Genomic DNA, 14,510 nt, shown 5'->3' with positions numbered 1-14,510 from the left:
AGATAGAGAACACCTTAGAACAACAAATAAAAACTACTTAGTGATAAAGCAAACAAGCACACACAATATTCACCCCATGCTATTGCTCTCCGGCAATGGCGCCAGAAAAAGGTCTTAATAACCCACAAGTATAGGGGATTAGTTGTAGCCTCTTTCGATAAGTAAGAGTGCGGAACCCAATGAGCAGCTAAAGGTATAAAAAATATTTCCTCAAGTTCTATCGACCATCGATACAACTCTACACACGCTTAACGTTCGCTTTACCTCGAACAAGTATGAAACTAGAAGTACTTTGTAGGTATTGTAGGATAGGTTTTCAAGATAATAAAGAGCACTTAAATAAAATCTAGGGGCTGTTTAGATAAATAAACTATTAAGTTCGTATAGCGGGTGTGGAAAAGTGGTGGTAGGAGTTGCAGAATTGTCCCTAAGCAATTTACTACGTTACTAGACCGATAGCAATTTTTATGTGGGAGAGGCCACTGCTAGCATGTCATCCCTTACTTGGAATTCTATGCACTTATGATTGGAACTATTAGCAAGCATCCGCAACTACTAACATTCATTAAGGTAAACACCAACCATAGCATTAAGATATATTGGCCCCCCTTCAACCCCGTATGCATCAATTTCTATGCTAGGCTGAAGCTGCTATCACCCTTGCACTCCAATACATAGCCCTATCAACATACAACTAACCCTATAGTGTGATCCATACACACGCTCATATGATGGGCACCAAAGGATAGCAACACAACCACAAGAAAATTAAACCAATCATAGCAATTCACTAATCACCGATAGGACTCCAAAAATCTACTCAATCATCATAGGATGGCAACACATCATTGGATAATAATATGAAGCATAAAGAACCATGTTCAAGTAGAGGGTACATCGGGTTGCAGGAGAGTGGACCGCTGAATATAGATGGGGGAAGGTGATGAAGATGTTGGGGAAGATGACGAAGGTGTTGGTGTAGATTGCCGTCACACGATGATTGCCCCGATGGCGTTCCGGCGCCACCGGAAAAGAGGGGAGAGAGCCCACCTCCTTCTTCTTATTTCTTGACCTGCCCCCTAGATGGGAGGATGGTTTCCCCTCTGGTCCTTGGCCTCCATGGCGGTGGAGGGGCGGGAGACCCTTCGAGATTGGCTCTCTCTCTCTCTCTCTCTCTCTCTCTCTCTATTTCCTTCTATTTCTGCGTTCCTAGATTCTGGCCATTCACCATTTCTTAAATTCGCGGAGATCCATAACTCTGATTGGGGCTGAAATTTTCACACGATTTTTATCCGGATATTAGCTTTCTTGGGCCGAAGAAGGGCACCAACTACCTTACGGGGGTGGCCACAAGTCTCCCAGGCGCGCCCAAGGTAGGGGCGCACCCCTAGGGCTTGTGGGCCCCTTGGGCATCGTCTCACGTTGATTCTTTTCCCCAAAAATCACATATATTCCAAAACAAATCTCCGTAAGTTTTTATCACGTTTGGAATCTGTTTGATATGGCTATTCTGCGAAATAAAAAACATGCCACAAGCAGGAACTTGCACTGGGCACTGGATCAATATGTTAGTCCCAAAAATAAAACAAAAAGTTGCCAAAAGTATATGAAAGTTGTAGAATATTGGCATGAAACAATCAAAAATTATAGATACGACGGAGACGTATCAAACGTGATCAAGACCGCATCAGCCGAAGACTTGACGTATACTCCAGGACATCTCTTGCCGCCTCCACGCATCCCCGGATACCAACTATGTAACCCTAGATACCCTACCTGGCGTGTATATATGTCAAGGGGTTTAGCCCGTAGACGGGGCCAAATCACAATTATATTCACCTAGCCCTAGAGTTAGAACACAACTTATGATCTCAAGGTAGATCAAGCTTGTACATGATACATCTCCATCAATATAAGAAAGAGTAGGACGTAGGGGTTTTACCTCCATTAAGAGGGCCCGAACCTGGGTAAACATCGTCCCCTGTCTTCTTGTTACCCTCGATCCATAGCTCGGGACCCCCTACCCTGAGGTCTGCTGGATTTCACAGTAACACTGGTGCTTTCATTGAGAGTTTCAATGTGAGATCAACAAAGGATCGATGGGTTCGTCGATCAACAACTCCAATTTCAAAGGCACGGTTCCCGAGCTCGAAACCTCCATCACAAAAGCATGCTTCCTCCGTCGCGAGCCAGAATCGATCCATGAATTTCCTCCAGTCCCGGCCGAACTCCCCCTAGAGGGCGAAGGGTCGAGGTACTTCCCAGAGAGTGATTCTAACAGCGGCCAGCCAAACACAACAGACAAATCTGATCTTCAAATAAGTTCGGCCAATCCGACGGCCACATACCCTCCGTAGGATAAGAATGTCAGAGCTTCGAGCCCGCGATCCATAGGGATCAAAACTTCTTTCCCACCTACCTCCCACATTGAGTATCGTCCCGATAACTCAGGCCCTCCCGATATCTAGGATCTAGCCTACATGCAACAACTCCCTAATGAATCGACCAGGCAGTTCTGGGCCAGGTTCTTGTCTATCAAAAATGACATAACTGATTACCAGGGCTCAGATATAATAATAGCCTTCCAGCGCGGATGTAATGATAAAGGCATTTCGAACACCCTCACCCGCTGCTATGTTCAGACCCTCCCGGAGTTATCCGATTTGGTGTCCAAGTTCTGTAGTACCAAAGATGCTTGGCTGGCAAGGAAAAAGGCAGATTCGATCATTGATAACAAGTTAAAATGCAATAGACTCGCACCTCGACATGAGTCCCGTCCGTGGAACACATCGGCTAAGCGACCTCGGAAAAAGAAAATAATCGATGGTCACTCCGGGACCGTCCTTGATGGCCTCCTGGATAAGCCATGCCCGATACACTCTATTCTGCTAAATTCCTGCCTCACTCACAGTCTTCGCGACTGCTGGGTGGTGAGGCAAGTGGCTAAAGGTGGCCCAGCCCTCCTCACAGGCACACCTAGACATGCAGAAGAGTCCTCCGGCGAGGACAAAGTCATGATGATTTACGAAACCTTTTTGTCCAACAACCAGCACAACCGGGCTCTTCGAGAAGTCAATTAATTCTATCTGGCAAGTACCAGCTCAGGACAAGTGGATAGACAAGCCAATCACCTTTCATCATAAAGATCGGCTGAGATCGACCTCGAATAGGTGCCTCACTGCACTGGTCCTCGATCCAATTGTGGGCAGCGCTGTCGTCTTCGGAAAGTACTCATGGACGGAGGCAACATCTTAAATCTAACATATGCAGACACTCTGGATAGGATGCAAATCAATAAATCACGCATTGAACAGAGCCATACCACCTTAAAAGGTATAATACCTGGACGAGAAGCACGTTGCAGCGGAAACATCACCTTGGATGTGGTCTTCAGAACACTAGATAATTACCGATCTGAAGAACTTATGTTCCACACCTCTTTTAAGAGCGGATATCATGCCCTCCTGGGGCGGGACGCCCTTTCCAAATTCTGAGCAGTGCCATATTACGGCTACATGGAGCTCAAAATTCTGGGCCCGAACAGGATCATTACCATCTCAAGCAACCCTGATAGAGCACTCAAAGCCGAAAACAAAACGATGTCAATCACCCTCAAATCCTTATCCGAAGCCCTTGCAGCCGAGGAACTAACGACATTACAAGCCGAAGTTGGTCGGGATGACGTCATACTCGACAAACATCCGAAGTCAATCTCATTTAAGCCGGCGGACGACCTATTCAGGTTTCAAGTATACCCCAGGGACCCAGCCAAAATAGCGTCCATCGGGGCAAACATCGAACCAGAGATCGATGAGGCCCTCCGCAATTTCCTCAAGGAAAATTGGGATATATTTGCTTTGCACCCTTCAGACATGCCAGGAATAGCCCGCCGGCTTGCAGAACACAACTTGAATATCTTAAAGGGCTATAAGCCCGTCAAGCAAGCACTTTGGCATTTTTGCGAACCCAAGCGTCAAGCATTGGGTGAGGAACTGGCCAAACTCCTTGAGGACGGATTCATCCGAGACATTAAACACCCCGTCTGGCTTGCCAATCTAGTCATGGTACTAAAGAAGGATAGGTTTTGGTGCATGTGTGTCGATTTCAAAGACCTTAATAAGGCTTGCCCCAAGGACCCCTTCAATTACCACCCATCGTCCAGATCGTGGACGCCACAGTCGGACACGATTCGCTGTGCTTTCTAGATGCCTATTCAGGATATCATCAAATAAAGATGAAGGAATCCGACTAGGTTGCAACAACATTTATCACACCTTATGGTCCGTTCTATTTCAACACGATGCCTTTCAGGCTGAAGAACGCGTGCGCTACATAACAACGCATGATTCAGACATGCTTGGAAAAACACATTAGGGAAATCGTCAAAGCCTACGTTGATGATGTGGTTGTCAAAACCAAACACGTCGGACAATTGGTAGACAACCTCCGAGATACATTTGCCAGCTTGCGGGAGTATCAAATTAAACTCAACTCAGAGAAATGCGTCTTCGGAGTACCAGCTGGCAAGCTCCTCAGCTTCATTATATCTAGTCGAGGAATTGAAGCCAACCCGGCAAAAAGACGGGCCTTGGAGCGATTAGAGGTGCCAACCGAGCTCAAGCATGTACAAAAACCGGCAGGGTGCATGGCGGCTCTAAGTTGCTTTATCTCAGGACTCCGGGAAAAAGCCTTACCTCTATATAGGCCGTTGAAACAAACAAAGACTTTCAAATGGACCAAGGAGGGTGTGGTAGCCCTAGAAGACATCAAAGACCTCCTCTCTTAAAATCCCATCTTAGCAGTGCCAGGTTTATGTGAGCCAATGAGATTGTACATCTCGGTCACAAACCAGGTGGTTAGCGCAGTACTTGTGGTCGAACGAGATATGGAGGGTCACAAGTTCCAGGTTCAAAAGCCCGTTTACTATGTCTCTGAGGTCTTAACCCCGTGCAAAACACGCTACCCTCAGTACCAAAAGATAGACTACGCCATCTTCATGGCGTCTTGAAAACTTCAGCACTACTTTCAAGAGTGCTCGGTTACCGTGGCATCCGACACCCCCTAAAGCGATATAATAAATAACTGAGACATGACGAGACGTATATCAAAATGGTCCATAGAGCTCCTACCTTTGAAATAACATACCGGCCATGCCGAGCTATTAAATCTCAGGTGCTGGCAGACTTCGTAGCTGAGTGGACGGAGGCCGAGATCCCCAGAGAATACAACACATATTCACACTTGACCATGTATTCGATGGATACAAAATGCTTGTTGGGCTAGGGGCTAGAGTGGTGCTCACATCACCAACTGGTGATAGCATTCAGTACGTGTTACAAATTATGTACACTGACTCCAACAATGCGGCCGAATACGAAGCCTTCTTACACGGACTCCGGGTAGAAGTCTCAAGGCGTTAAACACCTCGAGGTCCAAGGGGACTCCAACGTCGCCATCTCACAATTAAATGGCAACTTCGATGCAAAGGAGCCGAAGAAGACAACTTACAGGAATGTCGTCTTAAAAATCTCGGCCAGGTTCGAGGGGCTTGAATTTCATCATGTACCCCGAGATAGTAACTAGGCCGCTGACATCCTCGCTCGAATAGGTGACAAGTGGGATAAGGTCCCTGAAAACACCTTCCTCAAGCGACTTTTTAAGCCATCCGTAGTCTGACAGGACGACGAAGAAACGTCGGAATCGAACAACGTAGGGCAATTTGCCCCGCCCAAAGACGACACGGAACAAGACATAGTGGGCTGCTCGGTCATTTAGAAATAGCTTCGGCACATGAAATCATGGCAAATATTGCACCCTGGACTGAGCCACTCCTCGCATACCTACTCCATAAGGAGCTCCCTAAGGATTGATAACGACAAGTATAGGGGATCGCAACAATTTTTGAGGGTAGAGTATTCAACCCAAATTTATCGATTCGACACAAGGGGAGCCAAAGAATATTTGCAAGTATTAGCAGTTGAGTTTTCAATTCAGCCACACCTGGAGAACTAAATATCTTCAGCAGATTGCTCAGTAACACGATAGTATGGTAGTTTGATAGCAGTGGTAGCAATAGAATAGCAGTTTTATAGTAATTGTAACAGCAGCAACAACGAAAGTAACTTAGCAAAGATCAATATGCGAAATTCGTAGGCATTGGATCAGTGATGGATAATTGTGTTGGATGACATTCATCATGTAACAGTCACAACCTAGAGCGACACAGAACTAGCTCCAATTCATGAATGTAATGTAGGCATGTATTTCGTATATAGTCATACGTGCTTGCAATAAGAACTTGCATGACATCTTCTGTCCTACCCTCCCGTGGCAGCGGAGTCCATAAGGAGACTAAGGGATATTAAGGCCTCCTTTTAATAGAGAATGGAACAAAGCATTAACACATAGTGAATACATGAACTCCGCAAACTACGGTAATCACCGGAAAGAATCCCAATTATTGTCACCTTGGGGTATGCGTATCATAATTCGTAATAGGTGCGTATAACTTGCAAGATAGGATCAATAACACAAATATATTCAAGAAAACATAAAGGGTTCAGATCTGAAATCATGGCACTTAGGCCCTAGTGACAAGCATTAAGCATAACAAAGTCAGAGCAACATCAATCTCAGAACATAGTGGATACTAGGGATCAAGCCCTAAGAAAACTAAATCTATTACATGATAAATCTCATCCAACCCATCAGCGTCCAGCAAGCCTATGAAGGAATTACTCACTCCCGGCGGTGAGCATCATGGAATTGGTGATGATGATGACGACGAATCCCCCTCTCTAAAGCCTTGAACGGACTCCAGATGCGGCCTCCCGATGAAGAACAGGAGGTGAAGGCGACTATGTATCATAAAACACGATGATTTATTCTCTCCAATTTTTTTCTAGGTGAATAGGTACTTATGGAGTTGGAGATAGGGTTGCGGGAGCTTCCAGGGGCCCACATGCCTGCCAAACACACCCTGGGGGGGGGGGGTGGCCGGTGCCCCTAGGCTTGAGGTGCCCTGGTGGCCCCCTCTGGTATTTCTCTTTGCCAGTATTTTTTATATATTCTGGAATAATTATCCATAAATTTTCAGCTCAGTCCAAGAACTTTTATTTCTGCACAAAAACAACACCATGGCGATTCTGCTAAAAACAATGTCAGTCCGGGTTAGTTCCATTCAAATCATGCAAATTAGAGTCCAAAACAAGAGCAGGAGTGTTTGGAAAAGTAGATACGTTTGGGACGTATCAACTCCCCCAAGCTTAACTCATTGCTTGTCCTCAAGCAATTCAGTTGACAAACTGAAAGTGATAAAGAAAAAAACTTTTACAAACTCTTTTTGTTCTTGTTGTTATGAATATGCTTAACCAATGTTCAAGTTTTCAGCAAAGATTATGAGCTAATCATGTTCATGATAACATTTAGGTCTCACATTTACTCATACCAATGACGTAACCAACTAGCGAGCAATAATAAGATATCTTGGATGCCAATAATTTGTCAAAACAATCATGATATAATACAATAACTTGGTATCTCACTAGCCCTTTTTGAAACCATAGAACATAAGTGCAGAGCACCGTTGAAGTTCAAGCAATGACTAAACATTGCAATTCATGGTAAAAGTAATCCATTCATGATGCACACAATATTAACTATACACAATGCATAAGAATGACAATAGTGCTCTCAGGACTGGTGCTTTAATTGAGAAGGTGATGAATCAATAATAAAAGTGAAATAACATAAAAGTAAATGGATACGCCCTTCGCAGAGGGAAGCGGGGATTTGCAGAGGTCCAGAGCTCGAAGCTTAAATCAAAGATAAATATAATTTTGAGAGGCATGCCTTTCCTGTCAACGTCATGACTGAGAGTTTTTAATATATTCCATGCTAAACACATTAGCGGTGGTTCCAAGCAGAAAGGTAAAGTTTACTCCCCCTCCACCAACAAACACAAGCCATGGCTAGCCGAATCCTCGGGTGCCCTCCATACCAACAACTTTCTGGGGGAGTTTGTTTTGTTATTTTTTTATCGATTTGATCATGGGACCGGGCATCCCGAATACCATCCCCTCTCATGTAAGGACAAGTGAATAAACACTTATAATGTGAATAACCCACTTAGCATGAAAGATACTGACTGCCCCCTATCGCTCCATGAGCGGTACAGGCACACAAAATAGATGTTCATTTGAATGATTAGAGTTGGCAGATGCAAATTTACTAGGAACGGCAGAGTAATACCGCATATAGGTAGATCTAGTTGACTCATATGGAATAACTTTGGTTTAAGGATTTGGATGCACAAGCAGTATTCCCGCTCAATACAAGCAAAAGCTAGCAAAAAGATTGAGAAGTGACCAACTAGAGAGCGACAACAGTCAGAAACATGCACTATGAATAATTAACATTGAATACTAGAATGAGTAGGATATAAACACCATGAACATAAATATCATGGAGGCTATGTTCTTTTTGAATCAACTACATGCGTGAACATGTGCCAAGTCAATCCACTTGAAACATTCAGAGGAGGATACCATACTATCATACTGCATCATAAATTTTTTAATGCATGTTGACTCCTAAGATAAATCATTATCCACTCCTAGCTACTTAAGCATGGCATGCGCAACTATAATCTCTAATTGTCACCATGAACATATTTACTCATAATATGCTGAATCATGGATACCGAGTTAAACATATTTACAAAAACAAAACCAAGTTGAGTTCATACCCGCTTTTCCTTGCCATAGTAACTTCATCGAATTATCGTCATTATTGCCTTTCACTTGCACGAACGAATGATATGAAAATAATAATAGTGCAAGAGTGCCATGGACTAAGCTGGAATCTGCAAATATTTTATTCAAAGGAGAAGACAAGGTAATATGGGCTCTTTGTTAGATCAAGAATAATGCTTATAAGGGACACTCAACATTTTCATCGTGGTCTTCCCCTTACAAAGACTCAACAGAAGAAAAGAATTTCAGAGAAACACACTGAAATATTTTTGGAATTTTTAGTTTTTCTGACGAAAGAAAATTAACAAAGAAGAAAAAAATGAGAAAAACTATTTACACGGGAAAGCTCCGAACAAGCAAAAGAGAAAACAAGAAATAATTTTTTGGTTTTCTTTTAATACTATAACTAATTAAACTAGAAAGGAAAACCGAAAAGAAACAAGATTTTCTTTTGGATTTTCTCAAAGTTTTTCAAACACACAAGTATACAATGAAAGAGGATGAACACCAACGACTGGAATGAAATGTGTGGAAATGAATGTAATGTCGGTGAGAAATACGTACTCCCCCAAGCTTAGGCTCTTGCCTAACTTGGTAATCACCACCCGTAGTAGCCATTTGGTCCGATATGAAAGTGCTGAGGCGGGGACACTTGAGCATCCCAAGCCTGGGCCTCATCCTCTGCTGCAGCCAACGCATTCCGGTAAGCAGTGATGTCCAGTGGCATGACGGTGTATCCGTTCCTGGCATGAGAGTCAAATAAAGCAGGTGCAGGCAACCGAATAATATCATGAGTATCCTCACTGAATACCAAGTTATAACGAATATGTCGAGGAGGCTCAGAGGCATCAATTAAATAGTGATCTATCATAGACTGGTGATCTAAGTAAATCCTAGGCAACAAATAATCATGGGGGCATACATTAACATGGAAACGTCTCTCTAAGCGGGTAGCATAAATACCACCATGGATCTTACCATTAGTCCTACTAGTGTGAAGGCGACGTGCAATGATAGCTCCAAGGCTATAAGTGTTGTCATTAAAAAGTGCTTGGCGTAAGATGGCGAGGTCAAGGGCACACATCACGCTACCTTGCTCCCTAGCAGTCAAACATTTCCCTGGGAATAAAGCAAAGTGATGCACGACAGGAAATTGCAAACTAGTAGCTCGGGCTTTCGACACGCCCCTTTCCTCTCCCACAGTTAAAGTGTGGAGGAAACCCTCAAACTCCTCCAGTCTAGGCTCTCTTAATTCCCCATCAGAAGGAATCAAACATATCTGACAAAATTCAGAAAGTGGTATCTCATGATGTTCAACATATAAATCAAAACGCACCATGGGGGGTTCGAGCCTATTCAAGAAATGGGAATTTTGCACAAAGGAATTCGTAAGGATGTGGCGCTGGTCTCACTCATCTGCAAGGAAGTCGGTCAACCCGGCATTTGCAACAAATTACGCGAATTCTTGGTAGAATCCAGCTTCGTTCATGAAGGCATTGTGCGTCCATTTGCACGGCCGGACCTCCATCCTACGCAAAATGTTGAGGTCACTGTCCAAGGAGTCCAAGTGACTCCCTTGGCATTCCGTTTTGAGGAGCTTCTCTGAAAGAAGTTCATTTTTCCTACGAACAAATTTCTGAAACTTTTGGGTGACAAAATGATATCAATAAAACTTCACAAGATTGATAGCAACTACTCATATGAATGTCTAGAGGCTATATGAAGCATTCAAACTACTTGGAACTCAAAGAATTCAACATGCAAGCTCATTTTCAGTAGCACCAGGAGCAACGAATTATGCAAAATATAACCCACTAAAGCAAAAACTAATTGGAGCAATGGAGGATTCACATACCAAGGAGCAATCCCCCAAAACAGTTTCAGAAACAGAGCTCCGAGCAAGGAGATCGGAAATCTCAGGTTTGGGAGCAAGAACACTAGGGAGAGAGGGGCCCCTATGGGGCGCAGAAGCCACCTGGGCTCACCCAGGGGGTGGCCGCGCCTTGGTGCATCGTGGGCACCAGGGGCATCTCCCAGGGTTGTGTTCAGTGCCAAAAATTCTTAAATATTCCAAAAAAAATCATGTTAAAATTTTACATCATTCTTAGCACTTTTATTTTGGGCCATTTTTATTGCACAGATAATTCAGAAAACAGGATAATCATGGCATGTTATTGTATTTAGCTAACAATAACAGAGAACAAATAGTAGGTACATAAATTTGTGCTTATTAAATTCATCGACCTCATGCTCCTCAAAAAGAATCCATTAATAAGGTTGATCAAGTCTTATTAACAAACTATCACTACTGCAGGATGCTGCTAACATGACACTACGATCAGAGATCCTTCGACAAAACTGTGTGCGATGCAATAATCGCAAACGATGGTGTAAAAGAACCATAAAAAGGTGCAACACGTTTGCGATGGAGGAGCCATCAAACACGGTTCAGATTTTAGTTGCGTGTGCGATGCAGGGCATACGGTTCAGTCCAATGAACTATTTGCGATGAGGCGGAACAAAAGAAACGGGCAGCCCGATGAAGGTGTGTGCAATATACAGCATACAGTTCACTCGGATGAACTGTTTGTGATTAGGAAACACAAAAGAAACGGTCAGCCAGATCAAGATGTGTGTGATTGAGGGCATACGCTCTAGAAGGATTAACTGTTTGCGATTAGGCAACAGAACATAAACGGGTCAGCCAGATCAAAGTGTCTATGATTGATGGCATACACTTCACATGGATGAACTGTTTGCGATTAGCCACAATAAACTGAAATAGTTAGATAGATCAACGTGTGCGTGCTAGACGGGCACACACATTCTAATTAAAAGAAGCGTGTGCAATGGTAATAACGAGCGCGCACGCTTGTTGGAACAAGACGTGTGCTGACATTGTCTATTGCGGTGCACCCTATGGTGCAAACGCCACGTACGCGGCCGAGAAGGCGTACGTGCCTACGTTACGCCTTCTGGGAATAGTGCCACACTTATAACCGTCAGTAAATTTTGAGCATGTGTCCCGTCACATTCCAAATTGCAAACCTGTTCACACCGATCAAGACATAAACGGTTTCTCACTTAGGAGCGTATTACTACTACTACTCCAAGATGACTGCACATTCCTCCTCAACTCCTCATCCACAAAAACAAACAAGTCATTCATCATCGTTCCCTTTGCATCTGTCATGGCCAGCGTGAGTTCTTGGTTAAGAGATTGCCACTAGGGAGATGCGAGCATGGAAGCGAAAGCACGAGAGATGTCCCGCCTCATCGCGAACGCAGCCGGCATGTCCCGCCATGCAGCCGTAGCAGCACAGAGGTCCCACCGTGCCGCCGAAGCAGCACGCAGGTCCCGCCGTGCCATCGATGTGGCAGACTGGTCCGGCCGCACTGCGGAAGCAGAAGAGATGTCCCGCCGCGCCGGGAATGCAGCAGAGATGTCCTCCTGTGCCGCGGCAGCCTGGGAAAATGTCTTGCGGGCAGGTGAGGACTCTTATAGGAGCATGCATGCGATCGTCCATATATAGCCAGATGGATCAGATCTTCGGCTGAGCGAGGTTGCATGACGACATGAAAGCCTCTTTTGAAGAGGCTACCGACATCATCCGACAACTAAATGAGAGCAATGAGAAGCTTCGGGTTGAGCGCGACCTGTTGAGGGCGAAGATCATCGGAAGTGCGGAGCAGCAGGAGGAGACCACAACCTTGTTGAAGAGGACCGGCGTCATCGTCGAGAAACTTATGGACGAGAATGCCATGCTGCGCATCGAACGTAGAAGGATGGTGGAGGAATCAGTGGATACTCTAAAGCAGCATCTTGAGGACAAGAAAGAGCTCATCGCCGCTTGTCGCGGAGACTAATTCCCACGGCCTGCAGCAACGCAGAGATCAGCGAGCCAGATCATTGTCTTCCTTCTTCTTTTGCCCTTGTGAATTTCGAGCGTTGCCGCATGTGGTTTTTTTTAATTATGTTCCTAAATATGTAAGACAATTATTATCTACTGTCATCGTCCTTATATTCATCATGCTTGCTATAAGTCGCAGTCGATGCTATACAGGTCCGTCATATCTTACATCAAGATCCGTGCAAAACTTTATTTTTAGTTTTTCATTTTTCTCTCTTAAATCTCAGTCCAGTGTGACATATAGCCATGCCATAGAACAAGGGCTCCGACGCCATTAATGAAGACGTTGGGAGGGCGGTGTGCGACGGGTAGCGGTCAAAGGGCTCTCCTCCCGATGAGCACGCGCATGGGTCTGATCGCTACCCCGCACGACACCTCCTAGCTAATAAAAAAGGGGATGCATGGCGGCACGTAATTGGTAAGTAGAACGCCCATGGTTTCAATAATACTTGTGTTTCCGATTTGTAGCGTGATAGCACTTGTTCCAAAATGACTTTTTTGATTGTTAATGTGTGTGCCTTCGTAAATCGGACAGAAAAATTACCACAACATGTTGGTGCCATGTCTTGACACCATGCCATGTTTTATGATTTTCAGGTGTGTTTTGGATTTACAGGAATTAAAAAACCAAGTTTCTCAAACTTTCCGGCCGAGTCACGACGCCCAAATGTTTGAATTTCATTCCCATTTCTTGGATGGGACCTAGAAATTCACCCAAGGACACACATGTAATTTTTCAAACAACTTTGGTGCACTGGAGCTTGTGCTTGTAGTTCAAATTTGAATTATGCACATTAAATGCATAGAAACTCAATTAATGTATAAAAAAGGCCAAACGAACCTGGAATAATTCCAAAATTTAGCACGATACTTCTATTTGGTCTATTCTGCCTGTGTAAAAACATTAAGGCAGGAGAAGGCAGTGTACGTATGTCGTTTCGCACACGGGGGTGACACGTTCCCTCTTGGAACCACGAGCCTTCTTGAGGGAAGCTCCGGTTTGCAAGAAGCTTACACCAAAGCTTCTCCCAATTCGGCCAAACCGTAGCATGTTGGTGCCATGTCATGACACCATGCCAAATTTCATGATTTTCAGGCATGTTTTGGATTTACAGGAATTAAAAAACCAAGTTTCTCAATCTTTCCGGCCGAGCCACGACGTCCAGATCTTTGAATTTCATTCTCATTTCTTGTATGGGACCTATAAATTCACCCAAGACACACATGTGATTTTTCAACAAACTTTGGTGCATTGGAGCATGTGCTTGTAGTTCAAATTTGAATTATGCACAATAAATGCCCAGAAACTCAATTAATGCATAAAAATGCCAAACGAATCCAGAATAATTCCAAATTTAAACACGACACTCATGTACTAGTTGCATGTTCACTGTACGTAAATGTTCTAGCAATTCAAACACCACCCTTTCCCTCCGTAACACCATTTTTTCTTTCGAAACATAATGAAAAAATCAGGTATACCACAAAGAGTTTACTAGAAAGAATCATGTGGGATGCGATATAAAATATCTTGGCGCACCGTCTTGTCAGGCTTACGCAGGAAGCTTCGTTGTCTACAGTCCACCGCTCCTGCTTGAACCACACTTGTGCACCAGTTTCTCGCGGCACCGAGTGAATTTTTTTGCCACCGCGGAAATATCTATCTCCCCGCCCCTCCCTCCTACCAAAAGCCACATTTCCACTATTCCTCCTTGCTTTCCAATGTTCCAATTTGGAATGTTATGCATTAGATCATCATTGCATATCATATTTTATTGCATTTCGGTTTGATCCTAGAAATTCTATGCAACTCAAGGACCCACGGAGAGAGTTGGGGATTTTGTTA

This window comes from Triticum urartu, chromosome 5A (genome assembly GCF_056163025.1).
Source record: "Triticum urartu cultivar PI428250 chromosome 5A, HENAU_Tu73, whole genome shotgun sequence".
NCBI classification, from domain to species: domain Eukaryota; kingdom Viridiplantae; phylum Streptophyta; class Magnoliopsida; order Poales; family Poaceae; genus Triticum; species Triticum urartu.
Note: the sequence above shows the minus strand (reverse complement) of the source record.